The 25,623-nt window shown below is 40.1% G+C and overlaps 1 protein-coding gene across 4 annotated transcripts in view; it reads right to left on the minus strand.

Moving 5' to 3' along the window:
* Positions 1–25,623, minus strand: part of Tox3 (TOX high mobility group box family member 3) — a 123,472-nt gene that overhangs the window by 63,836 nt on the left and 34,013 nt on the right. The window lies entirely within an intron of this gene.

A 25,623-nucleotide genomic window follows, 5' to 3' on the forward strand; every position in this document is an offset into this window, starting at 1 on the left:
AGTTACTAAGTCTTGGTCACACCTAAAAATTTGCATCTCTCTACAGGCTCAGTCTTCTTCTTCTGAAGTTTCTGATCTCAGGCAAGCTTCTCCAGTACTCAGCAATCCCTTGTGACTCAGTTGTAGCTCCCACAGGAGCATGACTGGCATTTATTCCTCTCAGTTGTTAATCATCCCGACACTGAAGAATTCTGTTTCTCATCCAGGCAGCACAATCAGGCATGGAGACTTGAATTGCCCTTGTTCAGGAAAACACATGCTTTCTGCCTGTGATCTCCACCTCACCTCATCTACAGCTAGCCTAACAGATCACTTCTCACATGACTCTCTGAAGCTTTCTCCACTCTACTGTTTCCTCCTGTGGTATATCATAGTGTTCAAATCTCATTTCTCTTAAAGATGCAATGTCTAACCATTATGGCTCATGCCTTCAACCTTAGAACCTGGGCAGCTAAGGCAGAGTTGTCCTAAATTCAAGGCCAGCCTTGGCTACCTGGCAAGTACCAGGTCAGTCTGAGCTATAGCATAAGACCCTGTCTCAAAAACAACAAAACACGCAATGAAAATGTAGTGGCATAAAACTTAGCTATCTTTCAAATCCATCTTTCAGCTCTGCTCACTTCTTTCCAGCTCTGCAATGTTTCGTCACTCCAGAAGCCTCCCTCTACCTCCCTGTATGTAATGAGTTGCTATCATTAAATCTCCTGGGAACTCTTAATTACCTAATCCCATGTCTACTTCCTCATAGCATCTCCGTCTCCAAGGATTACCTTTCCTCCTCGGACACTTCCAACCTCTTCCTTTTAGCAAGTCTCCTACTTATTAGTAGTAGGTCAGTGTTCCCGTGGCCCCTGCAAGCCTCCCAGTTTGCTCTTAACACAGGCTCTGGTTATTCACTTCCTGATGCATCAACCAGCAAGCAGCACCATGGACCAGTCTACATAACTGTTACACCAGGTTGTAACCAGGTCCAACTCCTGAGCATCATGACAGGAGTCTTAGATTCTCTGCAGCCCACCAGGCTTTTTATTTTTTTAATTGGCCTTAGGAGTGCTCTTCTCAAGCAACCTATTATTATCTATGAAGTGTCCCATTCCAAACCACGTGCCATCCTCTCTTGTCCTGCAGGGTCTTTGCCAATGACACAAACATCCCTCATTTCTCTCTTCTTTTTCTGGTGCTGAGGACTAAACTGAGGGTCTTGTACTTATTATATACAAACATGCACTCTTCCAGCAAGTAAATCCCCAACCCCTACATCCCTCATTTCTATTTTGTCTTTTGCCTATTTGGTTTGCTGAGACAGGGTCTCACCCGGTAGCCCAGGCCTTAGTCTCCTGAGTGTGGAGGTGCACAGGTGCATGCCACTGGATGGCTCTTTCATTCCTAATTGCACTGCCCATCCTAACCTACCCCCACATCCCAGCTTCTCATCTTCTAATCCATCTTGCGCATTGCAAATGGAAGTACTTTTGTTTCATCTTTAAATAATACTTTAGTGTGCTACAAACTATTGAAAAGCACGTTCACCCCGTCCCAATACGAACACTTAATATTTTGGCATAAACCTTCCCATCTGTACTTTCTCTCAGCATTTCTACCTATCTTTTCCCTCATGTCACCTCTCTATGATGTATATAAACTTTAAAGAAAAGCTCGAATCAAAGTGTACACAGTGTATTTTTCAAGATATTCTGTGATCACTTTCCTCGGCATGACCTTCTAAAATGTGATTTAAAAAAAAAAAAAAAGTACCATGCCATAGCATAGCCACAGGCTAATTTCCTTAGTCCGTTCTTAGTAGGGCTGGCCTTCTAGCCTGGAAATCTGCTCATACCTGTCTATCACTGTCAGACTTAATATCTTGTAATGGTAGTCCATAGCCTACTGATCACAAAGTTCTCTCCTGATTTGGCAAAACATGCATTTACCTTATCTACCCAGCATCTCTCCCTTTTTGTCATCCACATCACTTCTATTCCCATAATCCTTCACTGCTTTGTTCTGTGCCTTTCTTCTGGCTGCCTAATGATCATCTCCTTTCTATACCCAGGTGCTTCCATTTGGGAATGTGATTCATTTGTCTTTCTCTTTGGCTAGCTTGGGGCTCCTGCACGAGGCATGCCCTCATACTGAAGACTCAACATGCTCTCAAATATGTGCCCCAAAAAATGAGAGGAATGTGTTGTCTGTTAAATTTGGAAATGTCACCTACAGGAATTGTTGTGGGATACTTATTGCATGAGCTCAATTTATTGAGTGCTGATATGCCGGTATATAAAAACTTGTTTAGCCTTCAAAGATATAATTTGACATGTATTTGTGTCATTATTTGGCTGGTCTCTTTGTCCCACCCATTGACTACATTTAAATGCCCTATTTGTTCAGTCTTTCATTCACAATGTGAGACACACTCTATACAACATATAAGTGCTAAATATGTCGTGTAAAATGGACAGCTGACCTTGTGAGAGAAGTTAACAGTGTCATGTCCATATCTGGGAAGGGCAAAGTGGAGGATAAATACTTTGTTTGGAATCTCACAGCAAAGACCAGAAGATGACAGATCAATATGTTTCAATACCCCACTATAATTTTTCTGAAGCTTCATATGAAAGAAGGCACCTGTGGCCACGTGCCAAGCTGCCAACTAGGAGAAATATGATGCAACTGACTTTTGAGGACCCCAATCCCAAGGGCTGACCTTGTAATGTGACTCTTCCCATTGTTCCTGACCAAATAAATTATGGCTCTTAAATGAGTGGATACAACATATTTTAATATCAAGTAACTTGGCAATGTGTGGGAAACTTGTGAGGGTTGGTATGCAAATGTATACTGTATGCACATGCATGCAGATGTGCACACTCTAGAGTCTGTGAGCACCCATGGAGGCCGGAAGTGAATCCTGGGTGTCCTTCCCTATATCGTGTTATTTTTCCTTGAGAAGAAGTCTCTAATTGAGACTGGAGCTGCCACTTTTTTAGTCAGCACTGATTGACCAGGGAGTACCAAAGATTCTTTTGTCTCTATTCCCCAGTGGACTGGGGTGACTCCAACTTTTAGATGATCTACAGGCCCTCTCAGACCCTCCCATATGCACAGCAAGAGCTGACCCACTGTACAATTCCCTAACCTTGGGAAATTTCTTCAGGATGTGCTCGGTACTTTCCTAATCACAAATAAATATATCCCTTCACTTTCCTTTCCATATAACACATTCATGAGAAACTAAATGTTCATACCAAATCTGGGATCCAAGGTGGATAGCCAGTCAAAATTAATTTATTCTCCCTTCTCCAATTTAGTCAGGGTTCCAAACCTTAACAGGTGTTGTCAGGTATGATAAGAAAAATAAAAGGCCCTATCTTTATTTCTGGTTTGTAGGATGATGAAAGCCTCTCTTGTTTTTCCTCTCAACAGAAGACTCTCAACTCCCAACTTTGTTTTCATGAGGCACAAGATAGATTTGAAAAAAAAAAAAAAAACAAGCAAAAAGGTCATCCCAGCTTACTTTCTGGAACAGGCAGATCAAAAGACTTTTTTTTATGAAGGCAAAACAGGTGGGTTTCCCTTCACATTCACAAGTGAAACGAGTGTGGACTTTGTACTTTCACTGATCACAGAGTGAGCATGTGGCGTTGCTTTCCTCTGCCTAGTCAATATTAATACATGGGCTCCACTCCAGTCCTGGGAGGAGTAAATGTCTGGAACCAGTGACTTATAAGTGGGACAAAGGTATCTGGGGACATATATTTCAAAACAACTTGTATAGGTAAGCGTGTGGCTCACACTCATAAACCAAGCCCTCAGGAGGCAGAGACCAGAGGATTGTAAGGTTGAGGCCAGCCTGAGCTACATACTGATACCCTGTCTCTGATAGTAATAATAATAATAAAATTCTACAAACTAAAGTGCAAGTGGGAAGCAGACATTAGAGGACACTGAGTAACAGTGCAGCTTGCACTCATATGTCCACAGGCATAGCCATTACCCCCATTCCCACACAGATACACTCGGGCTGTCGCATATGCCTCAACCTGCTCCTCTCAAAACCTAGCTCTCTGAAAAAGTGAGTGCTCCAGTTTTTATTCAGGTTCAGCATGTCTATAAACTGAACCATAAAATGAAAGTAGTAATGGTTAAGTTCCCAGGAGAGGTTAAAAAATAAATGGATAAATAAACGACCAGCTGATGAAAAGCAATAAAGTGCATTTTATACCAAGTATGCCTGAAGAGACTTATCTACTGGCAAGAAGAAAGAGAGATGACTGGTTATAAATAGTTGATAAGCCCAAATACTCTCATGTGTCCTCTTTTCTCACAAGAAAACTTCTTTAATGCCTTCTTTTTGTTTCCCTCCCCCCCCCCCAACACCAGGTAGGGTATCACTCTAGTCCAGGCTGACCTGGAACTCATTATGTAGTCTCAGGATGGCCTCGAACTCACAGTGATCCTCCTACCCCAGCCTCCCAAGTGCTGGAGTGCTGGGATTAAAGGCATGCACCACCACTCCCGGATTTTAATACCTTCTTTAGCTTCCTAAAAACTGCCTTGTTTCCAGAACTTGCCAACTTAAGTCTCCCTTTTGAAACAGCACCTTTCCTACAGCCTTCTCCTTTTTAAAATTTATATATTTATTTGTTTATTCATTTATTTATTGATTTATTTGACAGAGACAAAGAGGAGACAGATATTGAGAGATAGGGGACAGATAGAGAGACAATGGGCATGCCAGGGCCTCTAGCCATTGCAAGTGAACTCCTGATGCATGTGCCACTTTGTGCACCTGGCTTTATGTGGATACTGGGGAATTGAACCTGGGTCCTTAGGTTTTGCAGGCACGATCTTAAAACATTGAGCCATCTCTCCAGCCTCAGCATCCTGCTTGATATTGAAAGAAGGTGGTAATTATTACCCAAACTGCAGCCCGTTGAAGCAGCTCCCTAGGTGCCAACACACCCCTGATGTTCAGCGTCAACACATGAAACCCTCCTTGGCTATTTGTCATTCTCCCCATGGGCAAATGCTTGTTAGACATGTATCTCCTCCAATATTGATAAAAGCTCCAATTTTATATCTTGGAGAACAGATATCTTCTGGCTGATCATCCAACACTTCCCTTTCACCCACAATTGTAAGAGGAATTTTGTCATCTCTTCCTCCTTTAACACCCCCCCACACACACCCAAAGAACCCTCTAATTATGGCAGATGTATCTGCTCGTCACCTATGGCAGGTATAGCTAAATACGTTCGGTAAAGTCCAGCTTCTCTTTCTGGAGTACAGGGCTTCTCACTGTCTCCAGGCCCCTTCAGTATTGCCTGGGCCATGCAACTAGTTCTTACCTGGTGTAAAGTGAGCAAAAAATATGAATCTCACTTTGGGTCCAAAACACTTTCCCCTTCCACCCAAGCTGAGTGTTGGCATTTAAGGATGGCCTTAAGCCTTCTCAATGTCAACCAGAAAAATCTTGACTATGTAAGGGAATTATGTAAGTGAACAAGAGGTATACTTCTGTTGCATTTCTCTGATAATACGTTGTGGGTACCATCTGCTACCACTGTTAGGTAACTCTGAGCCACCATCTCCTACTTATTCACTTCTACTCTACTTTGGAGGGCATCTTGATTGTCCTACACATCCTAAGTCACTCTGTGTTTTGCTTGTCCTTCAATTCTCCCACCAAGTCCATCTCTCTAATTAAAACTCCCATTCAAGGGGTTGGAGAAATGTTTCAGCAGTTAAGACACTTGCCTTCAAAGCCTAATGACCCAGGTTTGATTCCCCAGTATCCATTTAAGCCAGATGACCAAAATGGCACATGTGTCTGGAATTCATTTGCAGTGGCTGGAGGCAATGGCATGCTCTTTCTCTCCCCCCCCCCCCACCACCACCTGTCTCTTCATGCAAATAAATAAATAGTTAAAATACTTTTTCTAATCTTAAAAAAATACTCCCAGTCAAAGCTCCTCTCAGTACTACCTAGTTCGTTTCCATATTAAACTAACTCACCTATATTTGGTTACATCACCCAGTCTCTCTGTCAATCAATATTTATTCAACACTCTTACATCACAGGCAGTTACTTTACCAGCCTGGTAGGGATACTGTGTTGGGAGCTTTTTGGCTTTCCTGTGACAAACTGCCCACCTCTGCCATGTGAAAGAGTACAAGTGTCCACATGAAATGGCAGGATGGTTTAATTAGCTTATTTACAACACCATTACCTACAGGGAATGAAACCAGTCTTCCATAAAGAAGTTTGTCACCTCAAAATAGAAGTGTGGCCTGCTGTAGTTGGAAAGGTCATGGGGATATAAATCAAGGGACAAGGGTTCAAATCCCACCCACCAGCTGAGTTGTATACAAACTCTTTACAACACCCTTACATTATCAGGCTTCTTAGTTCCTCACCTATAAAATGAGATAATACTGCTGGTAAACTTGTGGACCATTTTCAAAGAGCTTCTGAGAGACACAAGAAAACACCTTCCCATCCACAACATTGTCAGGTGACTTTCATGAAACAGATAAGAGCTTTATATCTCCTCAAAATGCAATCCCTGAATGCCTTACATTTGCTTCAAAACTTCTGTCTTTGAGGGCTAAGAATAGCCATGTGACTTTCCAGTAGTGATTATCAAGTAATTTACCAAAAAAAGGAAAGTGATCATTCTGATGCAACTTTTCCAAATATCACTAACTGACTGAAAAGTCAGTCTATAAACTACAGTGATACCCATTGGCATCTCACTAACATTTTACCTTGATCTTAACCCTACAGGGGAAGCATTATTTTCTCGTATGTGTAGAGGTGAAGCTTCCCAGAGACATTTTGTCTCTTTTTCAAAAGTCAGAGCACATGCACCTGTGGTGGGTCCAGGACCTGAAACCAGATGGCTACCGCTTAATGGCCCACAGTTTATGTGCACAACCATGCTATTTCAGAGAACAGCTAATACCCAGATATTCTCCAAATTCTTGCAGCAAGACTTTTGATCCTTAATCAAAATCCATCTTGAAGGTATTCAAATTAAGTCATGGGGGGTAGAAGATTATCTCTAAATCTCGACCTCAGTGCAGTTAAACTTGATGTATTCTCACTGGAGTTTTGGGACGAGCTATTGAGAGTACATCTAATGCCCTGCCCAACTCCCCACCCCCATCAATGATCAAATATGATCACCAGGTCCACAAGGGGATCAGAACACAGCCTATCCAGTTTCACAGAATGTTACTCACTGGAGTATCAAATTCTACCTATCGTTTTCCCTCACTCGGTTCTGAGTAAAGACTTCTTTAAAAGCCTACATAAAGTAGGAGCTGAGAGCTTTAAAAACATGTAAAATACCATATAATCAAGATTGTTTAAATGTATAAAACTGTCAAGCAGATTATCCTTTCTGCAATTCAAATGAGCCTTGGGGAGATAGAATTAACTGAGGGCAAACAAGAGCTTAACTTTAAAAGACAAAGAGTTGGCTTCTATCACATTGACACTTCCTGATAAGATGCTGCATTATCCCAGGTTACACTCATAGTAATCATTCTTGATTGGCATATCATTTGCCACTAACTACTGCTTGGCTTCCACTGAGCTCATGCAACATACTATAAACTGTTATGAAAGATGTCTTTGTATTGTTCAATATTTACAGAATACGGTGTTTTATAAATGCTCCAGTTGGCAGAGGTATAAAAAAAAAAAAGCTTCCCAAACCACCCCCCCCAAAAAAAAACAGTATTAAAACATTCCAGATCAAAATAATCCCCTTTGTCTTACGAAAAGTACTTTCTACAGACAGGTGACAATTCTGTTGGGAAATTTTCACACCCAGACTAAGTCAATGTTGGGCAGCAGAAACAGATTTGCTTTGTTCGGTTGCTCACAGATTTCTACATCGCCTCTGTTTGCCTATTCCTGAATATCCTCTTTCAGATCCCACTTTTATGGGAAGCAAAATCAATTTTCTTTTGGACAAAAAAAGTGAGATCTGGTCTAATGATTTTAATCTTTTAAATAAACATGAACTGAACTTGGAGCACAAGCTTTTTTCCCTTAAGAAAAGATCTTTGTTGTTCAGAAAGATCTCTTTCAACATAGGAGCAGCTAACACCAGCGACACAGTCGAACCTGGAGAAAATGAGAAAACCCGCATCTGCATCAGTGTTCTTTTACAAGAAAAAGCAAATGTTCAAACACACACATGCACACACATACAACCACAACCAAATTATCTTGCCCCAAATGGAGACTTACGTTTAGTTTAATTTTGAAGCAAATTAGGGTCCCCAATTCAATTTTCACCCAACAGCAAATGAGAAACAGAAAACTATAACATAAAACTTTTATGGTTACTTTGCTAAAAAAGCACACGCGTGTTTATGAAATGGAGTGTCCCTTATCCTCCAAAGGGGAATTATTCTGAAAACCAGCCATACCTCAGGATCCTCACAAACACCAGCCCAGCACAGCCCTGGCAGGCCTGCTTCAGCCCTGCTAATAGTTATTGTTTGTACAACTGTAACTAAGTACATTACCAACCAGTTGTTCAATCTATATAAATTTAAGAAACACACATTGCCAAGGAGTGACTCATACATCAGTCTATTATATGCTACAGGGCTGACTGTATTAAACAAATCACTCTGCCTACAGCTGAAGAATAGGAGCGATATACAGAGCAGAGGTTATTGTCTAATTTAAATCTTGGCTCGCTTCCCAGTGCTGTACAAGATTCCAATTTGTGGAAATGTTGCTCCTTGCTACCCGCCAGAAAGGCTGCAGAAAATGGTATTGGGAGCCTTCCAGAAATATGTCTGCAAAATGCCAATCAACAAGTCACTGAAGATTAACAGTATGACTGTACCAAATTAATTTAAATTATAGAAACATATGGCTAAGATGTTTGCTTTGCACTTAAGACAACACCTACTCACAAAGAAAGCTAGGTTTGTTGTAGGCTAGAAAAATCATGGCTCAGTGTTCAAAGGACTGGAAAATGTGAACCTGAGCTAATAAATGGGAAACTCGCTATCCATGCAGAACCAGCTTCTGAATGTTTAGGGTCTGATCTTTAATATATTCAAAACATATGGGAAAAAACTTTTTGTAACAAGGTATTTATTCCCACAAAGATATAAAGAAAAAAATCAACATTATTTAGTGACTAGAAACAATTTGCTCTCTAAAATGAAGAAAATTCTAGCTCTATTGAGACTCACTGAAGAACCCAGAGGTTGATGTGATCTATTGCACATTATTCCCATTCTAAAATATGACATTAGGCTAAGAATTGACTATCCAGCCAAAAGAAATTCACCAACTCTATGACCAAATCATGAAAATCAAGAGACAACACAATTTATACTCCACCAGCTGCTCTCAATATATATTATATTCATGGTTGCTTCCCCATTATGTCCATGAGGCCCCTTAATATATACAATCATGTCATCAGCCAAAAAGGGGTGGGGAGAATCAATGCCACTTCGAGCCGTAGTTAACATTAGTGTATGCTGTATTTCAACTGAATAGGAAGGGAACTGTTTTATGTTTCTCTCCACTGCTTTTCTATTATTGCCTAGCTAATGGAAATACATCAAACAAATGTTCTACAAGAGCAATAAATATTAAAGTTGACCTATCCATCTGGGAGAAATGAGAACAATACTGCTCACTTTTAGCCCAAATATGACACTGATAAATGAAGCAATGAGATTCCATCACACTTCCAACAACCTGGGCTGGGAGCCCCCTGCATGATCCTGGTCCCAGCAATTTTCTTCATTCATCTTCATTAGGCAGTCAGTTGACCTGCCTCCCAACATCCCTGTCAAATCAGAACCTTCCGGGCGCTTATAACGATGTAGCCTAAATGTGTTCTTTATGCAAAAATTTTAAAAAAAAAAGAAGAAAAGAAAAAGAAAAGGCAGATGAAGGCCTTGCTGAGCATAGGAGAGGGTGCGGTAGTTCCTTTATAAGCAGAACCATCAAATTTACCCGTGATTCAAAGAGAAAGCACAGTACAGAACTGGCCCATGCAGAATGTCTACTGCCAGTGCATTGCCACAGTGCCAGCAAAGGGCCTCCAAGTGTGTATGCAAGCAGCCCGAGTCATCGAAAGACAATTACGTATTCAGACGAAGGATGTATGCGGGGCCTTATCACAGATATAGAAATGCTTTCCATCTCCTTCCTCAATCACAGTTTCAAGTGAGCTGGAACAAGAAAGGAGGACATTCTTACCCCGGCACAATGAGTGAGTTTCATCACATTAGCAGTTTTACATTACTGCCCCATTATTTTCTATTTCGACGGCATAATAAGAGAGGTGCTGATTTGATTATTCTATAATAGTGAAAATGAATACCAATGCAATATAAAATTGCTATTATAACACAAAGCTACTAATATGATTCACAAGACCCCCCTGGAAATTAGGTTTTATAACAACGATCACAGGGGGAAAATTAGAAAGCCAGTGAGCAACAGAAGGGAATTAGGTGTCTCACTCTAGACTCAGCAATGCAGACGGCTGATCACGTGAAGCCAGGTGGCATAGACTTTGAAGAAAAAAAAAAAAAACCTGCAAAACCCAGTCATTATGAATTACTACCCAGATATTCATTTTGTTTCTTTCATGATCTGTGTTCCAGGCACCCATAATGTTAACTAAAGTGGTGTTCAGGGGTAGCATTAGTGCAATATTTTCTGATTCTAAAATAAAACCATAAATAAGCTGATCTCAGGGAATGTAGAAAGACTCCATCACTTCCAAAATCTGCTGTTCAGGACCACACTGATTCTACAGACCCACAACAAACAAAATGAGAAGTAAAATGTCTAAGGATTATACACAAAGTACTTGCATACTCTTCATCCCAAATAACAAGAGCACTAAACCTTGTCATAATTATGTCTAAACCAAACCCTTTCCTGGTAGTGTGGAGGGATCCACTACTCAACACCCCAGGATATTCTCAGGTGAGAACAGTGGACACCTGGATCCCATGAGACTCTATCCATCTGAAAACACGTTTTCCTAGTGGTTTCAAACACATAGTACATCTTGCTGGAAGAGGGAGGGTAAGTGGAGAAGCTACTCAACAACCTACTGCTACCCCGTACAAGGAACAATGCACTGCTCTTTCCAAGGGCTTTGTCCAAGACAGTTCTTCATCTGAGAGTGGTCAACCTAACACTCACAGTACACCATGCTAAGCATTCATCTCTGCTCTGAACACAAGGGCTGCTGATGCAAAGTGACAGCTGAGAATATTTGCTTCTGACCCAATACACGGACGTTGGACATCTCTACAGAACGCCATCTAGCACTGGAAAAGGGATTGCAGATCATAGGTTTCTGATCCAAATAAGAGATTCTGACAAATTCTAATAGAAAGAAGTAAAGGTAGGGGAGGGTAGAATGTTTACTTGGCCAAAGAAAATAGGTCACATTATGTTCTATCCTACATCCATCCACTTCCATTTCATGTTCATACATTTCCATTGTTGAAGGAGGTGGTTCTATGGACTGAACAAAACCAAGGAATGTGTAAATAAAGCAGGTGTATCCTATATATGTCACTTCCTTAGCACGGGTGTTAACTCCTGGCCAAGACTAATAATGCCAGTACTCTACTGATTGACAAGAGCTGGCACTGTCTCCTTAGCGTTATGTAACACAAACCAAGAGCACAACACAAGGATGCTTCACAAAGACGTATGAATAACATCAAATTGCTGCCCAGTTTCTCCAGCTGGGTACCACAGGAGGACTTCTAAAAGCTGTGCACATGGAAATCTGTAATCCTTGTCATGACAAGGGTTGGTCTCTAAAATCATCCTTATTATCACTGCATTTTGTTTTCCCCTTTCCTTTCCAGAATAATGCATAAGCTAACATATCTTAATAACAATAGTTCATATTTACAGTACCTTCTATATGCTAAAGATTATGCTAATCATTTCCCATCAATCTCCTCATTTATTCTTCAGAAGAATCTTATAATATGGAAACTACTTCATAAGCTTTATGACATCATGCATCAAAAGATATTTAGCCAGCTACAAACATATTAAAGTATGTGCCCTGGTCAGTGAAGTACACTATTATTTTTACTAGACCTATTTACAGATAAGGAATCAATGTTCTCAGTGGGTAAATAACTTGTTCACAGTTATAAGCAAGAAAGTCTGTATTTGAACTAAAAACTGATCCTGAAGTCTTAATTTTTATTTAGTCTCCAATTATTATTATTGTCGTCATCATTATTATTTGGCTTTCTTTGAGGTAAGGTTTCACTCTAGCTTAGGCTGACCTGAAATTCACTATGTAGTCTCAGGCCAGTCTCAAACTCACAGCAATCCTTCTACCTCTGCCTCCCAAGTGTTGGGATTAAAGGTGTGTGCCACCATGCCCAGCTCCAGTTATTTTTTTTTATTACATACCTCAACTAAAGAGTTTCATAAATAGCAGTACATATCATGTGCCAGGAGAATTCAAAGCACTTTCTATCTCCATTAACTCTTCACAACCACCAGTGGTCCAGGTGCAACCTGTGTACTCACTCTACTGGGGAATAAAGCCAAGACTTTGGCCAAGTGTTGGGATTAAAGGTGTGTGCCACCATGCCCAGCTCCAGTTATTTTTTTTTATTACATACCTCAACTAAAGAGTTTCATAAATAGCAGTACATATCATGTGCCAGGAGAATTCAAAGCACTTTCTATCTCCATTAACTCTTCACAACCACCAGTGGTCCAGGTGCAACCTGTGTACTCACTCTACTGGGGAATAAAGCCAAGACTTTGGCCAAGGCCACATGGTGATGCAGACAATGGGTTTGTGACTCTACCAGCTGAGCCACTATACTATCCTTCTAGAATTATTGGTCTCTATTTCCAGCCTACACAGGTTTGTTTATAAACTATACACACAATCACCTCCATTCTTTATTATATATATTTTAAAACATACCAAAAATGACAATAGAAAAACTAACAGAAACACAGTGTTATTCATGTATTCTTACTACATACTTATTACTTACTACATATATGTAATCCTAATGCTTACTTCTTGTGCAACGTAAGCCATATTGGGAAAAATATTGCCTCAAACCACTGACTTAAACAAATTCCTTTTTAAAAAAAATTTATTTATTTATTTGAGAGGAGTCAGACACAAACAGAGAGAGAGAGATGGAAGGAAGGAGGGAGGGAGAATGGGCACAACAGAGCCTCCAGCCACTGCAAATGAACTCCAGATGCATGTGTCACCTTATACATCTGGCTTATTTGGGTCTTGGGAAACCGAACCTCAGTCCTTTGGATTTGTAGGCAAGTGTCTTAACCACTAAGCCATCTCTCCAGCCCAATAAATTACTTTTAATAACCCTGATCTTTCAAGATCTTTCAAGAAAACTAGACTACCAACCAAGGGTCTCTGTCCCTCCCCTCCCCTCTCTTCCCTCCCTCCCTCCTTCCTTCCATCCTTCCTTCTCTCTCTCCCTCTCTTCTTCCCTTCTCCCCTCCCTCCTTCCCTTACTTCCTTCCATCCTCCCTCCTTCCTTTGGTTATTCTATGTGAGCTCTTAACCCAGCAGACTATAATCACATTAACATGGGACAGAGTCCCCACATTTTCCCAAGTGGCTTAGCAACAGTTTCTTACACACTGCAAATCCATTTCTTCCTAAATGTTCCTGCCAAGCCCACAAGATAAACAAACATTTCCTGAGCACTTAGGATTTACCAGGCCGTGTATAACACCAGAAACACATAAAAAGAAAACTGTAGCAGTCCACAATCAAGATTTGAAAATGAAACAGACAAGCACGTTTAAGATGGGTAGAAAAATCCAAGCTCTTCCGTGCTTCAAGTTTCACCTCTATTTCTCAAATGTTTTTCCTGTTATGTTGGCCAGAAAGGCAGGTTCCAGCAAGATGTACTATGCAGGTCAAGCCTATAAGAATGGGTCTTCAAGAAAACAATTTCCTGTCAAAATGTAAAAGCTTATTTTCATCAAAAAACCTAGATGGAGAAAATATTTCAATAACAGAGAAAGAAAATTACCCATTGATCCAGGCTGCCACATCTAATAAAAAGCAGTTAGGCTTTTATGAAAATCTTTAGTATTGAAGTTTAACCAAATTAATTATACTGTAGTCAGAATAAAGAATTCCAAAAAGTTCTCTCAAATATAAATTGTAACAAAGCTAAGAACAGAATAAATATTTCTCAATATTACACATTACTTTTTAAGACAAATGTAAGAATTTGATGGCATGCTGATGAAAACCAAACCTTGGCAGGTAGGGATAGGGCTTAGCAGTTAAAGGTGCTTGGTTGCAAAGCCTACCAGTCTAGGCTTAATTCCCCAGTACCCACATAAAGGCATAAGCACAAACAGGAACATATGTCTGGAGTTCATGTGTAGTGTGGCAAGAGGCCCTGGCATACCCATTCTCTCTGACTTTCCCTCCCTTAAATAAATAAATAAAAGATTAAAGACCAAACTTCAGAACTACAATGTCTGAAAGCCAAACGTGGTAGCTTGTTAGTCTTAGCGCTCATGAGGCAAGCAGATTGCCAGAAATTTGAGGCTAGCCTAGGTTAGAGTGAGATCTTTCCAAATAAAACATTCAACCACCTCAGTGCCTGGAAAAATTTTAAACGCAATATCAGATCGATATTATTTCTTGCAATCAGTATTACTTTGGCTTGATGATAGAGGGTCTCAATAGGTAGCCCAGGCTGGCCTCAAACTCTTGGTCTTCCTGCTTCAGCTTTCCAAGTGCTGGATTATTGGCATGTGCCGTGATATCTTGCTCTCACATGCTACTTTAAAATATTTATTTATTTATTTATTTATTTATTTATTTATTTATTTGAGAGCAACAGACACGGAGAGAAAGACAGATAGAGGGAGAGAGAGAATGGGCGCACCAGGGCTTCCAGCCTCTGCAAACGAACTCCAGATGCGTGCGACCCCTTGTGCATCTGGCTAACGTGGGACCTGGGGAACCGAGCCTCGAACCGGCGTCCTTAGGCTTCATAGGCAAGCGCTTAACCGCTAAGCCATCTCTCCAGCCCACATGCTACTTTAATATGGAGGTTAGCCAACTTTTTCTTAAAGGCCAGACAGTGACTATATCAGGCTCCGTGAACTATCCAGTTACTGTTTGCAACTACTCATCCTCCTAGTATGAAAGCAACCATAAAGTGTAGCACTTGCCTGTGAAGCCTAAGGACCCCAGTTCGAGGCTCGATTCCCCAGGACCCACATTGGCCAGATGCGCAAGGATCTGGATGCATCTGGAGTTCGTTTGCAGTGGCTGGAAGCCCTGGTGCACCCATTCACGCTCACTCGCGCTCTCTCTCTCTCTCTCCCTCTCTCTCTCTGTCACTCTCAAATAAATAAATAAAAATAAGCAAAAAAAAATGTAGATAATGCATAACTAAATGAACATGCTCTGTTTCAATAAAACTTTATTAAAACAGGCCGCCATCCATGAGCCACTTAGCTGACACTGGCTTAAATTGTCTATTTTACTAAAGGCAGTGCTTACTGGGGTCTTTCCACCATAAGTATGAAAAAGCAGAATGAAGAAAGAAAAGACAAGTCAAGAAGGGCTGGGTACAGAACAGATGTGTGACTCTAGACAAATGACCTGTCATTTTTAGGTTTTTAGATGTCAGTTTTTCCACTTGTAAAATCAAGACATGATGGTCCTGTTCTAATAGGGTGTGAGGACTAGAAATATGAATATTCATGGTGTACTTAGCATAGTCACACACAATCACAACTACTGCTCACCCTACACAACTCACAACTATTGCTTATCAACTTCTAGCTTATCTCCAGTAATATCACAAAAATGCCCAGCACAATACCAGTCTAAGCAAATGCTCACCATGATGAAATGAAAATATGAAAGGACTGGGGGAATATGGCAAAATTTTATGTGAGTATACAAACTAAAATATAATCCTTTATAAAAGCAAAGACAAAAGAGAGTAATACTGAATATTAAACTTTATTAATAGGTTTGACAGAAATGCTGTATAGTCTATATCCCCATACGTGACACTATAACTTCCAAGTAGAAAAAAAATGAAAAGTAAATAAAGGGGCTATGACTAAAGCATTGTTTGAACCAAAGTATGTGGCTATAGCAACAACACACACAGTGTCAATTAACCAGTGTCAATACTGTAACACAACACTCCAAAATCAAATATGTCACATAATTTAAATATGCATCACATCAGATAGTTTAAACAATACCTTTAAAAAATAAATCACTCTAGATAATGCAGATATCATTCCAAGATTTGCTTTTATGCTGTTCTTAAAATCAAGTAGTCATACCGTGGTATCTATTCCCCAACAGAATCATCATGTTCATATTCACTACAGCATAAGTTATTTAATAAATAATAGGTTATGATGATCCAGGGGATTAAGGAGCTTCTTTCAGGAAAATTGAACATGAGGGCAACATATGCCAACTACTCCTGGTTGTGTAACACTGTTTGTTGTTGGGAGAGGATGAAAAGGCTCATGATATTCCCCTAAGAAGCCCATCCTCTAAATGAAGGAAAATGAGAAACAGCTATGCACATATATGGCTCCACAGGGCACATGAGCCCAAGTCAGAGTCATCTCTACACTTGACACAAGATACTTCCAAGCAGGAGATTTAAAGGATGGAACGAATGTGTTTTGTTTCACTGAGGAAAGAGAATGCTCTTAGAATTGGATGGGATAGACAAGTGATCACTGAGAGACCAAAGAGCAAGACAAGGGACTCGATCCAGGGAGGTGGATATGGAATAATTCCAGCAGAACAACAGACCCTAAAAAGTATTAACAAAGCAAAGCAGAAAGATCCATCAAAAAGACCTATGTGAGAGTGAAGGGACCTAGCCACTGAACCTCCCATTTCACTGATCTCTTTTTAATGGGCAATATAGCTAAGAACCAAAGAAATCACTCACTGAGTGGTCACTTTGCTCCAGCCATACTTCTGATTTTCCTAACCTCCCTTTTCAATAAAAGCAATCACCTGGTTGATCCATTTCTTTGGGAGGCTCACTTACTTGCTATAATAATATGTGAATGCCAATACCCCAAAGAAGACCTAAACAAAGTTACTGACAAACTGGAAGCAGGGGGAACATTACAGATTATGCTGGACAGTATAACCAGGTTGGGTTTTCATGAAGCCCATGACTGAATTTGGCCATTAAAAAAAGCAATCACTAGCTGTCTTGGTTTCTGGGTTAGCCACAATTCCTTCCTGAGACATTAGAACAGTCAAAAGCACATGCCAGCTAATAATTTTATACAACAGTAGGAATTAGGAATCTCTAGTAGAGTTTCAAAGTTTATCTAAGCTCATCTGAAACCTCAATGGCAAATTTTCAATCATCATTCAAAAATTCCAAGAGAATTTTGCCAAAGCAGAGCCACACTGTTAAATGCTAAGGCAATTGCATATGCATCCAAGAATCCTGGGTGAAGAACACTTAAAAACTCTTTTCACATCAAAACACACAAAGCCCTTCTCGCTAGGATAATGTCTGCAATACAACAAAATGCTCCAGATTCCTTACCCAGGTACACAAAGGCCTACGATGGTTAATTTTGATTATCAACTTGATTAAATTAAGAACTGCCTAGGGAATTGGTGGAACACACCTCTGGGTGTGTCTGAGAAGTTTCTAGAGACAATTAGATCCTGAAGGCTCTGTTGTAGTTCATAGACTCATCTCTTGAAGGATTCAAGATATGATGGCATTGTGGGAATGTGGGGGAAAATAAGAAGCAGAGTCGGGGAGTTGTTTGGGAGGCTATATCTCACCCTTTTCCCTTCCTATGTGCCTTCATGCTCTGCTTCCTACCAAACAAAAGGTGGAGAATTTTTCTGGCCACACACTCCTGCACTATGATGTCCTGCCTAAATACATAGAGCCAACCAGCCATACACTGCATATTCTGATTTCATGAGTAGCAAATAAATCCTTCTTCCATTAGACTACTTCTGTCAGGTATTTCAAGAAAAACTAATATACTACTAAAAGATAAGAATAAATAGGACAGATGAAAAGTACTTTCCCTCAGCTGGTACAAGCAAGTTCAAGATCAAGAAAGAGTAAAGAATGAGAAGGTAAAAGCCAGCCAGATGTGGTCGCTCACACCCGCAGTCTCAGCACTGCAGAGGCTGAGGCAGGAGAACTGATGCAAGTTAGAGGCCAGCCTGCAATACAAAATGAGTTGCAGGCCAACTTATATTACAGTAATACTTTGTCTCAAAAAATATAAATGAAACAAGACTCCCACACAAACAACAACAAAAAGATGGGTAAAAAAATCAATCACAAGTGAAAACACAGAATCCCAGAGTCTTCAAACGTACTGCACTAGAGACACACTGAAGACATTGTAAAGGGCTCAGAAAAGCCTGGGGGTGGGGCTGGAGAGATGGTTTAGCGGTTAAGGCACTTGCTTGTGAAGCCTAAGGACCTAGGTTCGATTCCCTAGTACCCACATAAGCTAGATGCACAATGTGGCACATATATCTGTTTAGAGGCTCTAGTGAGCCCATTCTCTCTCCGCTCTCTCTCTCCCTCCCTCCCTCCCTCCCTCTCTCTCTCTCTCACTCTTCCATTCTCTCAAATAAATAACTTTAAAAAAAAAAAGAACTTAGGGACTCCTGATCCTTCTTTTAAAGAAAAGGAGTTTCTGAACAGTGATACAGCCACATAGCCAAAGAAATCAGCCCCTAACCATAAGTGGTTCATCACCATAAGCATATTGGGGTACATAAGTGTATGAAATCCAAACTCTTCAAAGCCTCCATGCAAGGGACAGGTAAGGAACTCATACCCTGGGCTGTATCAATGGGGAGGCAATGGGAAAGGCCTGAGGAGGCCTTTGGTGCTGATGACATACCACCTATAGCCATCCTAAATACTAAAAGACATGATTAACATTAGCAATTAACGATCTCTAACTATTCTTTACAACTCTGGCTCTCCTTCTAACTCCAGGCCACCTAAGAAGTGCTAGCATGTGAAATGTTGTGTTGCTTGTGTTGTTGCCTCAGAGGAAGTCCCAGAGGCTGATGGGTTGAAGGAGCTGGAATTCCTGGGTAGAGGTGGAGAGTGAATCCAGCTCCAACAACCCAAAGCTTCCAGCCAAGGGATCAGTGGCTCAGAGTAGTGAGACTACATAGTTCATATTTAATGTTAAAATGGCACCCTATTTGTCAAGCTGGGGTACATGTACACTATGATATATGGGGGGAAAGTTTCCCAAGTTAGAGTGAACTTGATGATTATTCATCTTGCTCAAAGAATGGGTGGGGGGCAGGCAGAGAGAAGCCATGACTTTTGTATCAGCAAACATGGAGATACCATGTCAAAGAAGAAAATAAAATAAAATAAAATAAAGAAGTAAAGGTTGGAGGAACAGCCACAGGCAAGGTTCTTTGAAGAACATACATTGTCCACACATATTCTTGGCATCTGGGATGCTTTACTAATAAAGTTTAAGAAGGCAAACTTCAAGGGAGTCAGTGCAGGCTCTATTGCAGCAAAAATACTCATTTGCACATGATTTTTATAAGCAAAAAAAGTCACCCAAGTTATATTACTTCCAAAACACTTTTTCTTATCTTAGGTGTGTTTGTGTTTAGGGGTGTACATGGTTGTCTATGTATGCAGGTGATGCCACAGAATAATCTCCAGGAATGTTATCCATCGTTTTATTGTGACATGGTTTCTCATTGGCCCAGAGTTCACCCAGCAGGCTACACTGGCTGGCCAACAAGTTCCTGGAATCCTCCTGTCTCTGACTCCCCAGTGCTGAGAGTATAAGCCTGAACCCTTATACATGGTTTTTATTCTGCACATGGGTTCTAGAAATCAAACTCATATCCTCACATCTTCATGACAAGTACATGACTGACTTAGCTGTCTCTTCAGCCTCAAAAAAAAATTTTAAGGACTATGTGGTATGCTCACTATTTCCATATTGATGAAGCCAAAAACTTCCATGAAAAATTCAAGATATGGGCTAGAGAGAAACCATACACTGAGAAATAAAATCTACTGGGGCTAATCCCTCTTTATTTTTCTTTATCATGACATATCTAGATTATATTATTGTAAAGTAAGTAACAGCTTCTGATCATGTTCAGGGGTCATAGAAGAAGATCCAAGAAGAATGAAAGTAAAGCAAACAGCTGAAGTTCACAATGAAGCTCTGAAGGGCAGGTAACTAATGTTATGAATGAGCATGGAAGTTTATTACTGAGCTGTTTAATATTCCATCAAAACTATTGAGCACTTCTGACTAAGCCCCATAACCAAGGAACACATGATGACAAAAGAACTCCTGAGAGTTTGCACTACATAAGGAAATGTTCCTTTTGTCTTTACTACAGTTGATTAGTCAGAAAAATATCTGGAGACACTACCATGAAACCCAATTTGGAGAAAATGTGTAGCACAGATGCCAGATGGAAGTGTGAGCTAGCATAACCACTCCAGAAAACAATTCCCAATTCCCAAGTCAAATCCATAATCTAAAAAAAATAATAATACTTATGTGTCCCACTTGCAAGTAAATGCAAGAGAAGAACTCCTGAACAAATGCACCATGTGCTTACATGTAAAAGAGGTTTGCAAGACTGGTGTTGGCAAAAGCAAAACACTAAATGAAAAATCCACTGACAAAAGTCTGTTCACACAACAGAATACTACACAGTAGTAAAGACCGAAGAGGTGCAGGCATAGGCACAAGCAAGGCAAAAATAATACTGAAGCAAGATAGAAAAGAATATATATAAGATAGTTTACTTAAAAGAGATCAGAAATTTGCAAAATTCAGTAAGGTATTGCTGCTAAACATACATGTGGTCAAATTATAAATAAATCTAATAGAATGATAAATGTATAAGTCAAGAAAGTCATTCTCTCTATAGGAGAAGAAAGATGAGAGTTACAAGTTTTAAAAAGCACAGAAATTATCAAAATTGTTTATAGCTTTCAGTTAAGCTGTGTGCTGGATAAATAGGTGATCCTTATATTATAAAATATGCTCACTAATTATACTATGGCATATACATAAAATAAATTTCATAGTTTAAATTCACATTGCTATTGTTTGGATCTTGAATAACTCCTAAAATTTCACATGTCAATGGCTCAGTCCTGAGCCTGTGGTACTCCCCGGAAGTGGTGGGACCTTTAGAAGGTGAGTCCTTATGGGAGAAAGTTCGGGCACTGGAGGCATACCCTTGAAGGGGACACAGGGTTTCTGGACCCTTCTTGCCTCTCTGCCTCTCAGCTTCCATGAGGAGAACAGGTTTCCTCTCCCACATGCTACACACCATGAAGCACCATGCTGCCTGCCACAGCCTAAAGCATCAAGGCCAAATGACCATGAACTGAGACCTCTGAAAGCATGAGCCAAAAGAAACCACTTCCCTTACCAAGGTGACTGAGCCAGGTGTTCTGTCATAGACACAGAAAGTTCACACACATACAATAGAAAAGAATTCAGAGGTATAAAATGCAGGAAGGAAGCTCATGGACCTAACTGTGTAGCACACAGACAATCAAAAGATGACTGCCAGGAACTGAGTATTTCCAAAGGGAATACATGAATGCTTGCAAAAATCCTGGTCAATATGATATCCTTTAACCCCAGAGAATAAACCATACGAAATTTCGTTGATGTAAATACATCATCTGAGCTGTAAATATGGATAAGTGTTTATTTGGGATTATCTCTGTAACTGTGGTGAAAGATAATGCTGCAAGAAAAGCTATTTATATACCTTCATCATTGGTTTGAACGCTTATCACTGCAGCTTTTTACAAAGAACATCTAAAAGATTTTTTTTGGAGCTAAGAAAAAACAGTGCTATAATAAGGTATCTTACACTCATGGGTAAAAATACTCCTTTTAGAGAACATAATATAATTAGTTTCTATTCCAAGTCTGTCAGAGCACACTGTTAACCTCTGACAACGCTACATGAACCTTTTAATTAGCATGTTATCTTTGGTACAATTAATAACTTGTACCTCATGTTATAGGCAAATTAAAGTTTTCCCACTAAAACTAAAGTCTTCAGTGTAGTTCTAAAAGTGTTTTGCCATTTAAATTAAATTTTAACATTTAGCCTTCTTGCTCCCAAAACACAAAAGCCATTTTCCCCCAAAGCCAGACAGCTTTTTGCTATCAATGTTCTTTCAAATATTTTACCAAAGACAGAGAATCTCATATATTAAATTCAATTTCACACTTGCCAATCATACACACCCATATACAATTCCTCCAGATGATGCAATGAGGCCTAATGCGTGTGTATGTGTGTATGCATGTGTGCTCATACAATGTTTAAATGCATATACATATGTTAACAGCAAGGCACTGGTTAAAACAAATGAATTTTCTGCACACTAATTTATTATGGATTGAACATACTGACTAATCTTAGCGCTCTTACTAATATAATTAACCATAGGTCTAAGATCCACAGTAACATTTCTGAAGCTAGTACAATAATGGTCAGCCATGGTATCTGAGAGATGAGTCTAAAAGCACCCTTAGCTCTGCTCCTCTCACAAACCAGAGCTAGCTGCTACTTGTAATGGTGAGGATGGAGTTTCTAAATGCAAGATCGTCCATATTCCTCCAGTTCCTGGAAACCTGGCCCCTCCCTTGTACCTCAAGAAATATTGGTTGCATTTCCCAGGAAAGATCAAGACATGCTAAGTTTTGGTATAAATGATACTGCTTATAAGATAAAAGGTAAGGTGCCCAGTTTGTTTTATCCTCTCTCTATGAGAAGTATGAATAATCTTAAAATATGTATGTCAATAAGGTGATTAAAATAATGATAAGCCACACATAAATATAAAAGTAGGGCTAAGGTCTTAAGAATCTACAATGACTGATGAAGAAATACTATATATATATATAAAATTTGGTCTTATATATATATGTGTGTGTGTGTGTGTGTGTGTATACATATATATATGTGTATGTATGTATGTATATATGTGTGTGTATATATATATCCAAAATAAGAATATAATTAGTTGTAAGCTGGGCATGGTGGCATACACCTTTAATCCCAGCACTTGGGAGGCAGAGGTAGGAAGATCACCATGAGTTTGAGGCCACCCTGAGACTACATAATGAATTCCAGGTCAGCCTAGACTAGAGTAAAACCCTACCTTGAAAAACCAAAAAAAAAAAAAAAAAAAAAAAAGATGAAGAAGAATATTATTTACAATGGACTTAAATTCAAAATACTTCTTTGTAGCTATTTGAATTTATAAACTAACATACAGATAATGATAGATTAGACAGATAGATAATAAATATAAATGAAAAATAGATTTAGTCTAAAGATACTTTCTTTTTCTAGTCCTTTACCTCAAGTGACTTAGCAGGATATCACTTATTCCTTCTAGACATCCTTGAATGGGCTTAATAAGACTCCTAGAAGACAATTTTTTCTTTACTTTAATTCTCCTCTCTATTCAAAGGAATTGGTGCCTCTAGGAAGATAGCTGATACCATATGCAGGGAAGAAAAATAGTAGTCAAGATCCATAAGAACTTATGTTGTTCTCAGAAAACAAAAGTATTATCAGGAATGCCTGGAGGGCGAGGGGTGTGGATATAGAGACAATCAGGGAGAAAGACTAAAGGAACTAACACCCAGGTCATGCTGGGACTATCTGAGCAACACAGAGAGAACATGAGTCATAATTAATGAGAGCACATGCATCCTATAAAAAGCCATGAGCCCAGGAAGCTAAAACAGAAAGTGTAAAATACTGTTAAAAAGGTGTTTATAAAACAACAGAAGAGCAAGGATGAAGAACATACTCAAAAGTACATCTTAACCAGTTAGAGAAATGTTCAAGGTGTTGTCTTTCTTGGGCTTCTTCAGGAAGCAGACTTGAATTGCTATGTTTGTAAGAAAGAACAGATCCAGGGAACCCTCCTCACCCACATGGGTCCAGAGATGAAAGAAAACATGAAGAGTACATCTTAAGGCCTCAGGAAAGATGACAATACTAGTCATTTGTAAGCTCAGTCTGTGTTTGCAAACAGCCTGCCTTCAGTGTTAAGGTGTACTTGCTTTTATAATTTCAGAGGACACTGAGCTCAAAGCAATGGGGCTCCACTTGACTGTGCACACAAGGGACTCCTGAGAAGTGGCCTCAGGAAGAAGGGAGTCTGGAATCAGGCACTGCAGGTTGTGTCATCCTGATCCTAAAAACGGCCACCCCTGCCCTGTCTCCATGCCAGGGGCTTCATGAGGGCTTGAATCTGTTTGGCTGTGTCTGGTGATTCATCGGGAAGACAGTTTGATCATGGAAAGTGCAAGATACCCATCATGATCGTCTCCCACAAATCAGGGCACATTTGAGAAATGTCACATAAATGACTCAGATTGATTGTGTTTTAGCTGACTCAAAGGATACAAAGAAATTGTCCCAGAAATAGTTGCCACAGTTTCAGGAGGTTTCTAAGGTGAAAAATATGAGGCTGATGGGTTGAGGGTTTGCCTGGCTTAAAATGATTCTGAGCCAAATAGACATCCCAGAACCATAAGGATGTCCCTCCAACCAGAGCCTTTGAGCATTTACCAAAAGCATGGTCACTGACCAGCACAGCCGCCCATGCTACAGCAGCATCTGTGAATCACACTCCAGACACACTAGCTGCGCAGCCAACAGTGAAGCAGACGCGGCCACACTCTCATGCAATGGGACAGTCAAAGCTAGACTTCAGTAAATAAGAACTTCAGGTAAAGAAAATAAGACTGTGTGACTAAGGGTGATTTGGTGGGCAAAATGCTTTTGAAAAAGGCACTGGAAAAGCTTCCCTGGGGTAATGACTTTTTTTCTTCTTTGAACTGAAACATAAATGATAAAACGCTATGCCGTAAAAAAAAAAATAAAATAAATAAAGTCTTAGAGGGCTGGAGAGATGGCTTAGCGGTTAAGCACTTGCCTGTGAAGCCTAAGGAACCCGGTTCGAGGCTTGATTCTCCAGGACCCACGTTAGCCAGATGCACAAGGGGGCGCACGCGTCTGGAGTTCATTTGCAGTGGCTGGAAGCCCTGGCGCACCCATTCTCACTCACTCTCTCTCTCTCTCTATCTGCCTCTCTGTCACTCTCAAATAAATAAATAAAAATGAACAAAAAAAAATTTTTTTAAGTCTTAGAAAGAGATAGAAAACATTCTTGTCAGAAGAAAGAACAAGTGGTGAAGTTTTGAGTCAGGACTGTACCTGGCATGTTGAAAATGAAAAGAGAGGAAGGTGAGACAGAGGAAAGACAGGAGGGAAGGAGGGACGGAGAGAGAGAGGAAGTTAAGATGCTATCTGCAACATGAATTGCCAGAGAATGTTAAGATATGAATTTGGAGGCTGGAGAGACTGCTCAGAGGTTAAGGCACTTGCCTGCAAAGCCTAAGGACCCAGGCTCGATTCCCCAGTACCCACATAAGCCAGATGCACAAAGTGATGCATGCATCTGGAGTTTGTTTTCAGTGGCAAGAGGACTTGGTAT

This window comes from Jaculus jaculus, chromosome 1 (assembly GCF_020740685.1).
Source record: "Jaculus jaculus isolate mJacJac1 chromosome 1, mJacJac1.mat.Y.cur, whole genome shotgun sequence".
NCBI classification, from domain to species: Eukaryota; Metazoa; Chordata; class Mammalia; order Rodentia; family Dipodidae; genus Jaculus; species Jaculus jaculus.